The 13,349-nt window shown below is 43.0% G+C and overlaps 1 protein-coding gene and 2 pseudogenes across 8 annotated transcripts in view; 2 read left to right on the forward strand and 1 right to left on the reverse strand.

The window, feature by feature from the left end:
* WDR27 (WD repeat domain 27) overlaps window positions 1-13,349 on the reverse strand; it is a 347,331-nt gene that overhangs the window by 13,701 nt on the left and 320,281 nt on the right. The gene's annotated exons all lie outside the window — the stretch shown is intronic.
* On the forward strand, window positions 11,579-12,160 carry LOC143650964 (ATP-binding cassette sub-family F member 2 pseudogene; annotated as a pseudogene).
* On the forward strand, window positions 12,164-12,882 carry LOC143650965 (ATP-binding cassette sub-family F member 2 pseudogene; annotated as a pseudogene).

The following is a 13,349-nucleotide window of genomic DNA, read 5'->3' on the forward strand; positions in this document are numbered from 1 at the left end:
AGTAGCCATGTTTCTTGATGATGATTGAACAATGATATAGCTTTCACAATGTGACTCTGTGAATGTGAAAACCTTGTGTCTGATGCTCCTTTTATCTACCATACCAACAAAAGAGTAGAACATATGGAATAAAAATAAATAATAGGGGGAATAAATGTTAAAATAAATTTAGTTTGAAATGCTAGTGGTAAATGAAAGCGAGGGGTAAGGGGTATGGTATGTATACCTTTTTCTTCTCTATTATCATTTTATTTCTTTTTCTGTTGTCTTTTTATTTCTTTTTCTAAACCGATGCAAATGTTCTAAGAAATGAATATGCAACTATGTGATGATATTAAGAATTACTGATTATATATGTAGAATGGAATGATATCTTATTGTTTTGTTTGTTGTTAATTTTTTTAATTTATAAAAAATTAGGCCTAAGAGTCACCCCCAGAAGAACCTCTTTTTTTGCTCAGATGTGGCTGCTCTCTCCAGCCAACACAACAAGCAATCTCACCACCCTCCCCCTGTCTACGTGGGACATGACTCCCAGGGGTGTGAACCTTCCTGGCAACGTGGGACAGAAATCCTAGAATGAGCTGAGACTTAGCATCAAGGGATTGAGAGAACCTTCTCGACCAAAGGGGGAAGAGTGAAATGAGACTAGGTGTCAATGGCTGAGAGATTCCAAACAGAGTCGAGAGGTTATCCTGGAGGTTATTCTTACGCATTAAATAGATATTACCTTGTTATCCAAGATGTAAATGGAGAGGCTGGAGGGAACTGCCTGAAAATGTAGAGCTGTGTTCCAGTAGCCATGTTTCTTGATGATGATTAAATAATGATATAGTGACAAAAAACCTATATAAAGAAAACTACAAAAAACTGCTAAAAGAAATCACAGAAGACCTAAATAGATGGAAGGGCATACCGTGTTCATGGATTGGAAGACTAAACATAATTAAGATGTCAATCCTACCTAAACTGATCTACAGATTCAATGCAATACCAATCAAAATCCCAACAACTTATTTTTCAGAATTAGAAAAACCAATAAGCAAATTTATCTGGAAGGGCAGGGTGCCCCGAATTGCTAAAAACATCTTGAGGAAAAAAAACGAAGCTGGAGGTCTCGCGATGCCGGACTTCAAGGCATATTATGAAGCCACAGTGGTCAAAACAGCATGGTATTGGCATAAAGATAGATATATCGACCAATGGAATCGAATAGAGTGCTCAGATATAGACCCTCTCATCTATGGACATTTGATCTTTGATAAGGCAGTCAAGCCAACTCACCTGGGACAGAACAGTCTCTTCAATAAATGGTGCCTAGAGAACTGGATATCCATATGTAAAAGAATGAAAGAAGACCCGCATCTCACACCTTATACAAAAGTTAACTCAAAATGGATCAAAGATCTAAACATTAGGTCTAAGACCATAAAACAGTTAGAGGAAAATGTAGGGAGATATCTTATGAATCTTACAACTGGAGGTGGTTTTATGGACCTTAAACCTAAAGCAAGAGCACTGAAGAAAGAAATATATAAATGGGAGCTCCTCAAAATTAAACACTTTTGTGCATCAAAGAACTTCATCAAGAAAGTAGAAAGACAGCCTACACAATGGGAGATAATATTTGGAAATGACATATCAGATAAAGGTCTAGTATCCAGAATATATAAAGAGATTGTTCAACTCAACAGCAAAAAGACAGCCAACCCAATTACAAAATGGGAAAAAGACTTGAACAGACACCTACCAGAAGAGGAAATACGGATGGCCAAGAGGCACATGAAGAAATGCTCAATGTCCCTGGCCATTAGAGAAATGCAAATCAAAACCACAATGAGATATCATCTCACACCCACCAGAATGGCCATTATCAACAAAACAGAAAATGACAAGTGCTGGAGAGGATGCGGAGAAAGAGGCACACTTATCCACTGTTGGTGGGAATGTCAAATAGTGCAACCACTGTGGAGGGCAGTTTGGCGGTTCCTCAAAAAGTTGAATATAGAATTGCCATACAACCCAGCAATACCATTGCTAGGTATCTACTCAAAGGACTTAAGGGCAAAGACACAAACGGACATTTGCACACCAATGTTTATAGCAGCGTTATTTACAATTGCAAAGAGATGGAAACAGCCAAAATGTCCATCAACAGAAGAATGGCTAAATAAACTGTGGTATATACATACGATGGAATATTATGCAGCTTTAAGACAAGATAAACTTATGAAGCATGTAATAACATGGATGGACCTAGAGAACATTATGCTGAGTGAGTCTAGCCAAAAACTAAAGGACAAATACTGTAGGGTCCCACTGATGTGAACGGACATTCAAGAATAAACTCGAAATATGTCATTGGTAACAGAGTCCAGCAGGAGTTAGAAACAGGGTAAGATAATGGGTAATTGGAGCGGAAGGGATACAGACTGTGCAACAGGACTAGATACAAAAACTCAAAAATGGACAGCACAATAATACCTAATTGTAAAGTAATCATGTTAAAACACTGAATGAAGCTGCATCTGAGCTATAGGGTTTTTTTGTTGTTGTTTTTTACTATTATTACTACTTTTATTTCTTTTCTCTATATTAACATTTTATATCTTTTTCTGTTGTGCTGCTAGTTCCTCTAAACCGATGCAAATGTACTAAGAAACGATGATCATGCATCTATGTGATGATGTTAAGAATTACTGAGCGCATATGTAGAACGGTATGATTTCTAAATGTTGTGTTAATTTCTTTTTTCTTTTTTTTTCTTTTTTTCTTTCTTTCCATTAATAAAAAAAAATAAATAAATAAATTTTTAAAAATATTCAAAAAAAAAATAATAATGATATAGCTTTCACAGTGTGACTGTGTGATTGTGAAAACCTTGTGTCTGATGCTCCTTTTATCTACCTTATCAACAGACGAGTAAAACATATGGAATAAAGATGAATAATAGGGGGAACAAATGTTAAAATAAATTTAGATTGAAATGCTGGTGATCAATGAGGGAGAAGGGTGGGGGATATGGTATGTATGAATTTTTTTCTGTTTTCTTTTTATTTCTTTTTCTGAATAGATGCAAATGTTCCAAGAAATGATTATGATGATGAATATGCAACTATGTGATGATATTGTGAATTACTGATTATATATGTAGAACAGAATGATCAAAAGTTACGAATGTTTGCATTTGTTTGATGCTTTTTGGTATCTTAAAAAAAAATTTAAATTAAAAAAAAAAACAACCACGAAACCTCAGTGGAAAACAACATGTGTTTTTATTGCTCATGTTTGTGGGGTGGCTGACTCCATAGCTCTGCTGATCCTGGCTGGACGTCCTTCCATATCTGGGGATCAGCTGGTGTTGACCCTGGACTTGGCACTATACCGGGTTGACGGGGAAGCTTGTCCTCCTCACCTGCGAACAGCTCAGGCATGTTCCCTCAGCTCTGAGAGAAAAGCCCAAAGCATACATCTATTTCAAACTTTTGCTTGCTTTGGAGGGGTAGAGGGGTAGAGGTCAGGTGTACCCCATTGGCCAAAAATCACACGGCCAAGCCCAATTCAGATCACGGGGAACAAGGGGAAGTGAAGAATGGGGCTATTATTGTAATCGACTGCAATGCCCATACATTGTTTTTCTTAGAAAGTGGAATAATACTGTTCCTCAATTTTGTTGTTAAACTGTAACCTCCTGTGCCAGTTTGAAAGGATTGTGTTCCCTAGAAAACCCGTGTTTCAATCCTGATCCATCTTGTGGAGGCAGCCGTTTCCTTTAATCCCTAACCAGCACTGTAGGATGGGAACTTGACTAGATTATCTCCACAGAGATGTGACACAACCAGTTGTGGATTAACCTTTGATTAGAGGGAGAAGTGACTCCACCCATTCCAGGTAGGTCTTGATTAGTTTACTGGAATCCTTTAAAACAGGAAACATTTTGGAGAAAGCTTCAAGCCACGAGAACCATGACAGCCCACACAGCCAGAGACCTGTGGAGATGAAGAAGGAAAATGCCCCTGGGAGACCTTCATGAAACAAGCTTAGAGAGAAAGCTAGCGGATGTCACCATGTTCACCATGTGCCTTTTCAGTTGAGAAAGAAACCTTGAACTTCATCGGCCTTTCTTGAGTGAAGGTAACCCCTTATTGGGTGCCTTAATTTGGACATTTGTATACACTTGCTTTAATTTGGACATTTTCACAGCCTTAGAACTGTAAACTTGCAACTTAATAAATTTCCCCTTTTAAAAGCCAAAAAAAAAAAAAGAGTGGTTGTTGAGCTGGATTAGGTGACAACATGTCTCCACCCATTTGGGTGGGTCTTGATAAGTTTCTGGAGTCCTATAAAAGAGGAAACATTTTGGACAAAGTAGATTCGGAGAGAGCAGAGAATGCTGCAGCACCATGAAGCGAGAGTCTACCAGCCAGCAACCTTTGGAGATGAAGAAGGAAAATGCCTCCCAGGGAGCTTCACGAAACCGGAAGCCAGGAGAGGAAACTAGTAGATGATGTCGTGCTCGCTGTGTGCCCTTCCAGGTGAGAGAGAAGCCCTGACTGTGTTCACCATGTGCCTTCTCACTTGAGAGAGAAACCCTGATCTTCATCGGCCTTCTTGAACCAAGGTATCTTTCCCTGGATGCCCTTGATTGGACATTTCTACAGACTTGCTGTAATTGGGACATTTTCTTGGCCTTAGAACTGTAAACTAGCAACTTATTAAATTCCCCTTTTTAAAAGCCATTCTGTTTCTGGTATATTGCATTCTGGCAGCTAGCAAACTAGAACAAGCATTATGCATTAGTTTCGGTATTTCTTCATTCATCATTAAAACCCTCTTGCCCTATGATACTTCTGAATTTTATTTTGCTGAAACCAAAAAGAAAAATTTCCAACTCTCTTCTTTCAACTTTACAAAAATAAGCATAAAAAACTCAGAGACTAGCTGGGAGTAAAGCCATGAAGGACAAAGGAGCTCAGGTGCTGGAGGTAGAAATAATGCATATTTGCATGTCCAGTGGGCCTGGCTACTACTGATGTAACCTTGGCTAAACTACCTAGTCTCACTGTGCTTTCTTTTCATTATCTGTTAAATGGGTAAAATAAGAGTAAATATAGTTCATAGGGTTTTTGTGGATTAATATATATAAGACGTGTGATGCATAAGTTCATTAAACAGATTAGGTCCTGGCTATTTTTAGTTTAGTCTTCTATTTTCCTATAGCCCATCCATTGCTGAAGCTGCTCTTACAAAATGATTTTGTTTTGGAGCCTTTTAAGGGAAACCAACAGAGTAGCATTTTTAAGTTCCTGAGTATACAACATTTTTCTATCTGCTTTTTTTTACATTTCCTTTAACCAAATCCTCCAGAAATTCCTGATATCTCCTCTATTGATATATAATCATTTTAGTCAGATCATATAATTTCAAGAGTACAAGGGGATCAGAGAAAAATCTACTTCAATCATCTTTCTTTTCTGGTGCTAATACTAATGCAGAGATATTAAATTCATTTATTAAAAGTCACAGAGCTGGTAAGGAGCAGAGCTAAAGTAGAAACAGGATATCCATCTATCCAAAGCTTTTGTCTTCCATGTATAACAATTGTATCAATTGTCTGAAATTAATATAGGTTATAAAACATTACTCTCAAGAATGGAAATATTTACCATTATCTCAAACAGATACTTTTGACAGAAGCAGTATTTATACAGATTTAGCTGCTAGATAAAAGTCTAAAATTTGATTATAATAGAAAATGTTAGTTTTGTGGTCATACTTTTGGAGAAAAGCTTGAGAATGCATGAGCATTTTCTCCATTTTAAGTATTCAAACAGCCTAGACAGCTATGTTTGATTTTACAAGATTTCAAAACAGGAAACCCCGTGACGCAGCCCAGCATTTAACCACCTCGTTTTGAAAGCCATTTCACTTCTGGCCGCTATACCGCGCACTTCCGTGGAGCCCGGGGGCTCGGCTATTCAGGCTGGAAGAATCATTGGCTATTGACCCAGTCCCTCTCCTGACCAACGACACCAGAATGCTGGGACTGGGCATCAGAGCCAAAAGCTCTGCAGCGAGTCCTCTCTGCAGCCAAGGTGGAGCTCTCCAAAGATTGAAAGTCTATAATTTCATTACTTCTCAAACATCTCTAATCCAGAATAAATATTTCCACCTCATTTAAATTCACTGAGTCCAACATGTGGAAATGTTTTGTGGTAGTCTCTTTGGCCCCATCCCCAAAAGTTGTTCAGTGATTCAACTGCACAAACTATACCCGAAAGCTACGTCCCTCCTCAGTGCACGCCAAGGCAGCCAGCCGGACCCGTTCCTGCTTCCCGGGGACCACAGAGCTGTGCCTAGGGGTCAGCCACGGCCGGCATGGACTTGTGCCACTTCCAGGACACACTGGAGAATGAGGCTGCAAAACACTTGTCACCACTGAAGACTCCTTGGCATAGTTCTTGATGCAAAGGCCCAGGTGTCCTGGCAAGAAGAACTTGAGCAACGGCGCTCTTCCTGACCTTGAAACGTCCTGCATTTTTTACTGGAGCAAGTCCAACTTAAGCTGCAGCGAGCTCCTGTGGGAGCAGCTAGAGCCTTTACGGAGTTCACCCAGGAGTCAGCTGCGCCTCCCTTCCACGAGGTTGGGAAACATGTCAGTTTGTTTCTAAAGACCTCTGGGTCCCACAGGATGTTACATTGTAATGTGAAGCACAGGATCCGGTGGGCACTGCCGAGGGGAACGAGGAGAGCTGGGGTGCTATGCCGAGGTGCTCTACACAAATCATCTTCTGTCTTGCGAAGGAAAAAATCAGCCAACCTGCCAAAGTCGACTTCCTATGGGGTGTAAATCCTTTGATACCTGTAACCACGGCAGACGAGAAGCCGGGCTGCACGTCTATCTCTGCAGCTGCTCTTTACCTGTGTAAACTGAATAGCTCACAGTCTTTAAAGAGCTGGGGTGGGAACCAGACAAGTGATTGGTTCAGGTTTTCCTTAGCAGCCCGAGTCTCCACGTCCATGGGCGGAGAATACAAACCAGACGATGTTTCTAAAAGAATCATGGAGCATCTTCGAGGCCTAGAAATTCCCAAGGAATGCAACATGCCTGAAACATCCACCTGTAAAGTCCAGTTCCTGAGAGCTGGGAAGGAAGCTGAACTTGCAAATGTTCAACCAACCTTGATGGCTACTTTAAACTATCTACACATAAAATAACAGAATGCTACATTAAGAAGTTTGGGACTGGGAAAATCGTGCCAGTGTTTTATGAAATAGATATTACGATCATTGTTTAAAAACCTAAAAATAGTTCCTTTAAAGTAGAGAAAAATTTCTCAAGAGTGCATGAGAATTAAAGAGCTCCCTGGAAAACAGATGAGGTGAGTTACAGCCATCAACTGAGAATAAAATGACAAAAGGAAGAGAAATTAGCATTTTCTTATAAGAAGGATGATACGTGGAAGTTTTTATAGGTAATCTTAGAGTAGGTGACATGAATGCTATGGCTGGAGATTGCCTACTGTGGGGGGAGGAGGTACTCAGAAATTATTTTTTTGAAGTTTGCAAAGTACAAGAAATGTGGAATCCAAAATTTCTAACCCCTTTTACAGTTATATTGTTCAATCTCTGAACGAAACTTCTAGTCAAGAATAACTTTTTAATTCATGATTTGAAACATTTCCTTTATTTCAAATAAATAGAAATAATTAAAAATTATAACAAGAAAGAAAACAAACAAAATCAGGCTCAAACAGAAGAAAATTTCACCACAAACAGAACTGGATTAGAAGAACAAAGCTTAAGGGTTGGATCTACTGGTTCTGGGCCCTGAGTCCAGCAGGTGTGGCCTGAGCAAGTGTCCCAAACAAGGCGGACCAAGTGCCAGGACGTGGTTCCTCCAGCAAAGCACCTACAAAGGGGCAGGGCCATCTGAAGAGCTCTCTGGTCCCTCCAGAGCATGCAAGGCACACAGGGAGGTGGGAGGAGAGGCTGCGAGCTGCACCCCCGGTGTCCCCAAGTCGCCGGGGCCCTGGCTGCTCCTGCTTCTGCTGGAAAGGGACACAAAGCCCCTGCTTCCCAGGAGCGGATGCCCAGGCCAGCTGATTCACAGCTGTGCCTGGGGGAGGGGGCTGCAGAGGGAGGGGCCAGGACTGCAGGAGGCAAGGTGCTGCCTGTCATGGTCAGGTTAATGTGTCAATCTGGCCAGGTGGTGGTACCTGTTGGTCTGGTTGGTCAAGTGCTGGCCTGTCTGTTGTGATGAGGACATTTCATAGAATTAAATCATGATCACGTCAGCTGCATCCACAGCTGATTCCATTTGTAATCAGCCAAGGAGAGTGTCTTGTGCAATGACTGATGCTTAATCTAATCACTGGAAGCCTTTTAAGCGGGATTCAGAAGAGACAGGCTCTCTTTCTACTTCAGCCGACAAGCCTCTCCTGTGGAGTTTGTCCAGACCCTCCATCGGAATTGTCGGTTTCACGGCCTGCCCTGTGGATTTTGGACTCTGTGTTCCCACGGTTACGTGAGACACTTTTATAAATTTTATATTTGCGAGTGTTCCCTGTTGATTCTGTTTCTCTAGAGAACCCTCACTAAATCACTGCCCATTACATCTCAACAATTAAGAAGAAGGCAGAGTCGTATGGGTGGGGTCTCCTTAAGTTTCTGTTTCAATTTATTTACTGAGGTGCCCAAAAGGCAGTTGGTTTTGAGTGAGAACAAGAGAAATCCCTCTAGCTGCTCCAGTCAGCAGTACCACGAGCAGTGCCACCGAAGACCCTCAGGACAAACAGTGCTTGAAGTGCAGCAGGTCCAGATTCTCATGGAGACAACCCCAAGTCCTGTGCTAGGCACATTGGGGGCAGCCAGAATCATGCCCACATGACAAGGGAAGGATGCCTCAGAACTGTATTTCCCTGGACTTCCTACCAGCAAGATCCAAGTTCAAAATCCACCAATGAAAAGCAGTCATGTGAGACCTGGGAAACAGAAAAGAAGTCACCACCGTCCCCACAGTTCAGCAGCAGGTGTGTGGGCCTTGGACACTGGGCATCCTCCTTGCCCACTCTGATATTACAGAGAACTGAAATTACTGTAGCATTTGCCTCAGATTCCTGTAACTTCCTGCTAACTTGGTGATCTGAGAAGAAGGAAAGACCTCTAGGTCAGCTCCACCGATGGATCTCCCTGAAGACGTTAGCAGAGTGGCCCACCCAAGCCCAGTGGAGATGATCCAATGTCCAGCCAACCGCAGATTACAGCATGAAGGAGAGCCTCCCAGCCACCACCTCCTGGGCTGGAGACAACCCAGCCAACCCACCTGCTTGTGAGAACAAAGGATTGCTATTTAAACTGCTGGCTTTGAGGACTACTGGTTTGATGGCATTTTTAAGCAATAGCCAGCAGATGTACCTGCCCCTGGCAAACATAACAGAAGTAACTGTGTTTCTTCTATGTGTAAGATTTTGTTCCAAAATAAATAAAGCAACTTATGCCACCTACATCTAACCATAGGGGAAAATACAGGAAGTTTTTTTTTTAAGTTGCTTCTTAAAGATATCTAACAAAAAAGAATCTTGCCAACATAAGAAAGCGCAATGAACTTTTTGACAAACAATAGATAAAAATACATGAAGAAACATCTTTTTCTCAGGAAATGTAAGATACATTTCAATATTCTCATTAGGTGGTTTTGTACTATCGGCGCATTCTAATTGGTCCGATATTTATCTTACTATCCCTACCTCATGATGACTGAGGATGCCTGGGATATGATTAAACACAGAAGTTATCTGATGAGCACCCGATAGAAACCTGCCCTACCATACTTACCCTCCAGGCAAGGCCACCAGGGCAGGTATGGATAAAGAAGATTGTCAGTAAAGCAATACTTTCCCGTGTGCTTGAGTCTGGGATCCATTTATTCCAGAAAGCACTATGTATGTAAGTAGTGCTAAACAGCTTCAAAGTTTTCCCTAAGATTAAACTCAAAGGCAGGATCTAATCCCTCCAGTGTGAAGACAAGCCAGTATAAACACGTTTGTAACAGATGAAAAGCAGTAGAAGTGCAGGCAGGGTTTCCTGCAGGACCTCTAGCCCTCTCTCCCAAGCTTGAGCAGGGCTTCCCGAAGGACCCCTACCCACCTCTCCCAAGATTGGGCAGGAATTCCCCCAGGACCCCTAGCCCCCTCTCCTAAGATTGGACAGGGAGTCCCACAGGACCTCTAACTTTCCCTCCAAAGCTTAAGCAGCAGTCCTTGGGCATGGAGGATATTTGTATAGGGCTCAATGATGGCGTAGGTACCTTTGGTAAAGGTATCATTTGGGTAATTATAAATGCCAGCATTATTCTAATGTATTGCTCAGTATGTAACTCCACTTCATTCTTCCAAAAGGTGCTAAAATGCAAATGCATAAAAGGTAATGATAAATCTATGTTTTTAAAGGACAATGATACAAATGGTAACGAGTCCAGAAAAATGTTGGGGACCAGGGCATAAAAGAAAAGTATACATACTCCTATATAGATATATATGCTATTGAAATTAAGTATCAAACCAAATTTGATTGTTACATATTTGGGATGTTAAATTTTAACCCCATTGTGTTATTTTGTACCCCAGAAAGGATTAGGCTCTTTTAACCCATTCTGTGGGTGCAGACCTGTTGTGGGCGGGACCTTTTGAATCTCAATTGAGATTCACCGGGATCCTTTATAAAAAGATAAAACACAAGAGAAGCCAAGAGAAGCTCACTGAAAAAGCTCCAGACAAGTCAAGAGGAGGCCACTGAAGCCAGAAGTTAGCAGCAATGAATCCTCGGAGAGAAGGGCCAGCCGACATCACCACGTGCATTGCTCTCTGACAGAGGAGACCTAGTGCACCAGTAACCAGGCTTCAGAGAAGGTATTGTCCTATTGTGCCTTACTTTGGACATTTTCATGGTCTTGCAACTGTAATCTAATAAACTAATAGATCCTCATTGTTAAAAGCCAGCCATTTCTGATATATTGCATTCTAGCAGCTCTAACAAACCAGAGCACCCATAGTAACCACAAGGAAAACAGATGGAAACTATATCCAGACAGAGATGACAGAGGTGGATTTGCTGACAAAGGAGCTAGAGGATACTGAGATGAGGAAAGCTGCTTGAGCAGTCACTGGTGTCCCAGCCTCCCACCCCAGCAGTACCAATGTCCACATTGTCAACCTTTCATGGTCAAGAGCTACTCAGTGATACCAAACTGGAAGTAAACTCAGGCTGTCGCTATGTCTTATTGGCTTAAATGGAATTGGAAAGTCTATGCTGCGCTCTGCTACTGGGAAGCATGATGTGCCCATCCCTGAGCACATTCTACCGTCTGACACGGGAGATGCCCCTCGTGAGAAGACACTCTTGCAGAGTGTGATGGAAGCTGACACAGAGGTCCATGCTGGAGAAGGAGCTGACTGGCTGTCTCGTGAGGACATGGGGTGGGAAACTAATGGAGCCGTATGAGCGCCTGGAGGAGCTGGATGCTGAGAAGGCAGAGTGAGGGCCGCACGGATCTTGTAGATGGGATCTCACGCCTGCCATGCAGTGCAGGAAGCTGAAAGACCTCAGTGGGGGCTGGAGGGTGAGGGCTGCCCTTGCCAGACCCCTCTCCACTCGGCCCTTCATGCTGCTCCTGGACGAGCCCAGCAGCCATTTGGACCTAGATGCTTGTGTGCAGATTGAAGAACTCAAGATTTTTAAGCACCTCTTGGCCTCGTCTCCCATTCCCAAGATTTCCTGAATGGTGTCTGTACCAGCATCATTCACAGTCACAACAAGCGACTGAAGTTTTATATGGGTAATTATGACCAGTCTTTGGAGATGGACTGGAGCTGGAGGAGACCCAGATGAAGAGGGTTGCTCCCATGAAGAACTGCACTGCTCGGTTTGGTCAAGGCAGTGCCAGGTGGGCCCAGAGCAAGGAAAAGAGGGGACAGAAATGAAGGCATCAGGATTGACAGAGACAGTCGTGAGCAACTAGATGCTGTCATTTCATTTTCCACCATGTGGCAAAATCCCTCCACCCATCATTATCGTGCAAAATGTGAGCTTCAAGGAGCCACAGGTGGTTCAATGGCAGAATGCTCGCCTTCCATGTGGGAGACTCAGGTTTGCTTGCTGAACCATGCATGCCCCCCCCAAAATGAGCTTCAAACATACAAAAGATGGGCCTTGCATCTATAAAAATCTAGAATTTGGTATTGACTTTGATACACAGGTGACTCCTGTAGGGCCCAATGGAAAAGGAAAATCACCTCTTTTGAAGCTGCTGACTTGACAGTTGCAATCCACAGAAGGGACGATGCGAAAACACTCTCACGTCAGGATAGGGCATCACCATCAGCACTTACATTAGCAGCTGGGCTCACGTCACTCACCTTGGAGACATGAGCATGAGAAGGAATAAGTGAGGAAGACCATTGGGTGATATGGTCTCACTGGGAAAGAGCAGGTGAGCCCAATCCAGAACCTTCAGGTGGGCAGAGTGTGCTGGCCTGGCAAACGCCACATGCTCTTCCCAGATGAGTACCCATCACCTGGATATTGAGACCATCGATGCACTGGCAGATGCCATCAATGAGTTTGAGGCAGGCATGAGGCTCATCAGCCATATTTCAGGCTCATTCAGCAGGGTGCACAGGAAATCTGGTCTGTGAGAAGCAAACAATCACCAAATGGCCTGGGGACATCCTGGCCTACAAGGAGCACCTCAAGTCCAAGCGGGTGGGTGAAGAGCTCCAGCTCACCAAGAGGACCACAGTGTATGAGCCCTCTGCCCAGGCGTGGACCAGGAACTCCATCTGGGGACTAACAGCTGCTACCCTGACCAGCCACCCAGGATAGGACCCTGGGGTTACAACCCCTGCATTGCTGCAATATTGCCTCCCCATGGCCTCTCTTCCCGCTCCCCTCAACCTGCCTGAGCTGACTCTATTATCTTATCTACAGCTGGACAGTGCCTGTCCATTTCCTACCATTCTTCTAGTTACTTCTGTCCATGTCTGTACCACGTTGGCCATCTCTCCAGTCCCTTGCAGGTTACCTCCCCTGGATAGTGATGCAGCCAGAGGCATCTGAGGGCTAGCCAAGGACCCCCACCCTGCATATGGTCCATGAAGGAGCTTAGGATCCTGGTTTTCTGGGTTTTGGTGATATTGGAGGATTCCTCCAGCCCCACCAGCCCCATTCCTTTCTGCTTCTGGTTTGGAGCTCTGGACCAGGGTGTGACCTGGTTGGTTTTAAATCATTATTTAACACTGTAACTTCTAGACCTGAGTGACATCTATAAAGTGTCCAATAAAGAAAGGACA

Source organism: Tamandua tetradactyla, chromosome 11, assembly GCF_023851605.1.
Source record: "Tamandua tetradactyla isolate mTamTet1 chromosome 11, mTamTet1.pri, whole genome shotgun sequence".
Lineage (NCBI taxonomy): Eukaryota > Metazoa > Chordata > Mammalia > Pilosa > Myrmecophagidae > Tamandua > Tamandua tetradactyla.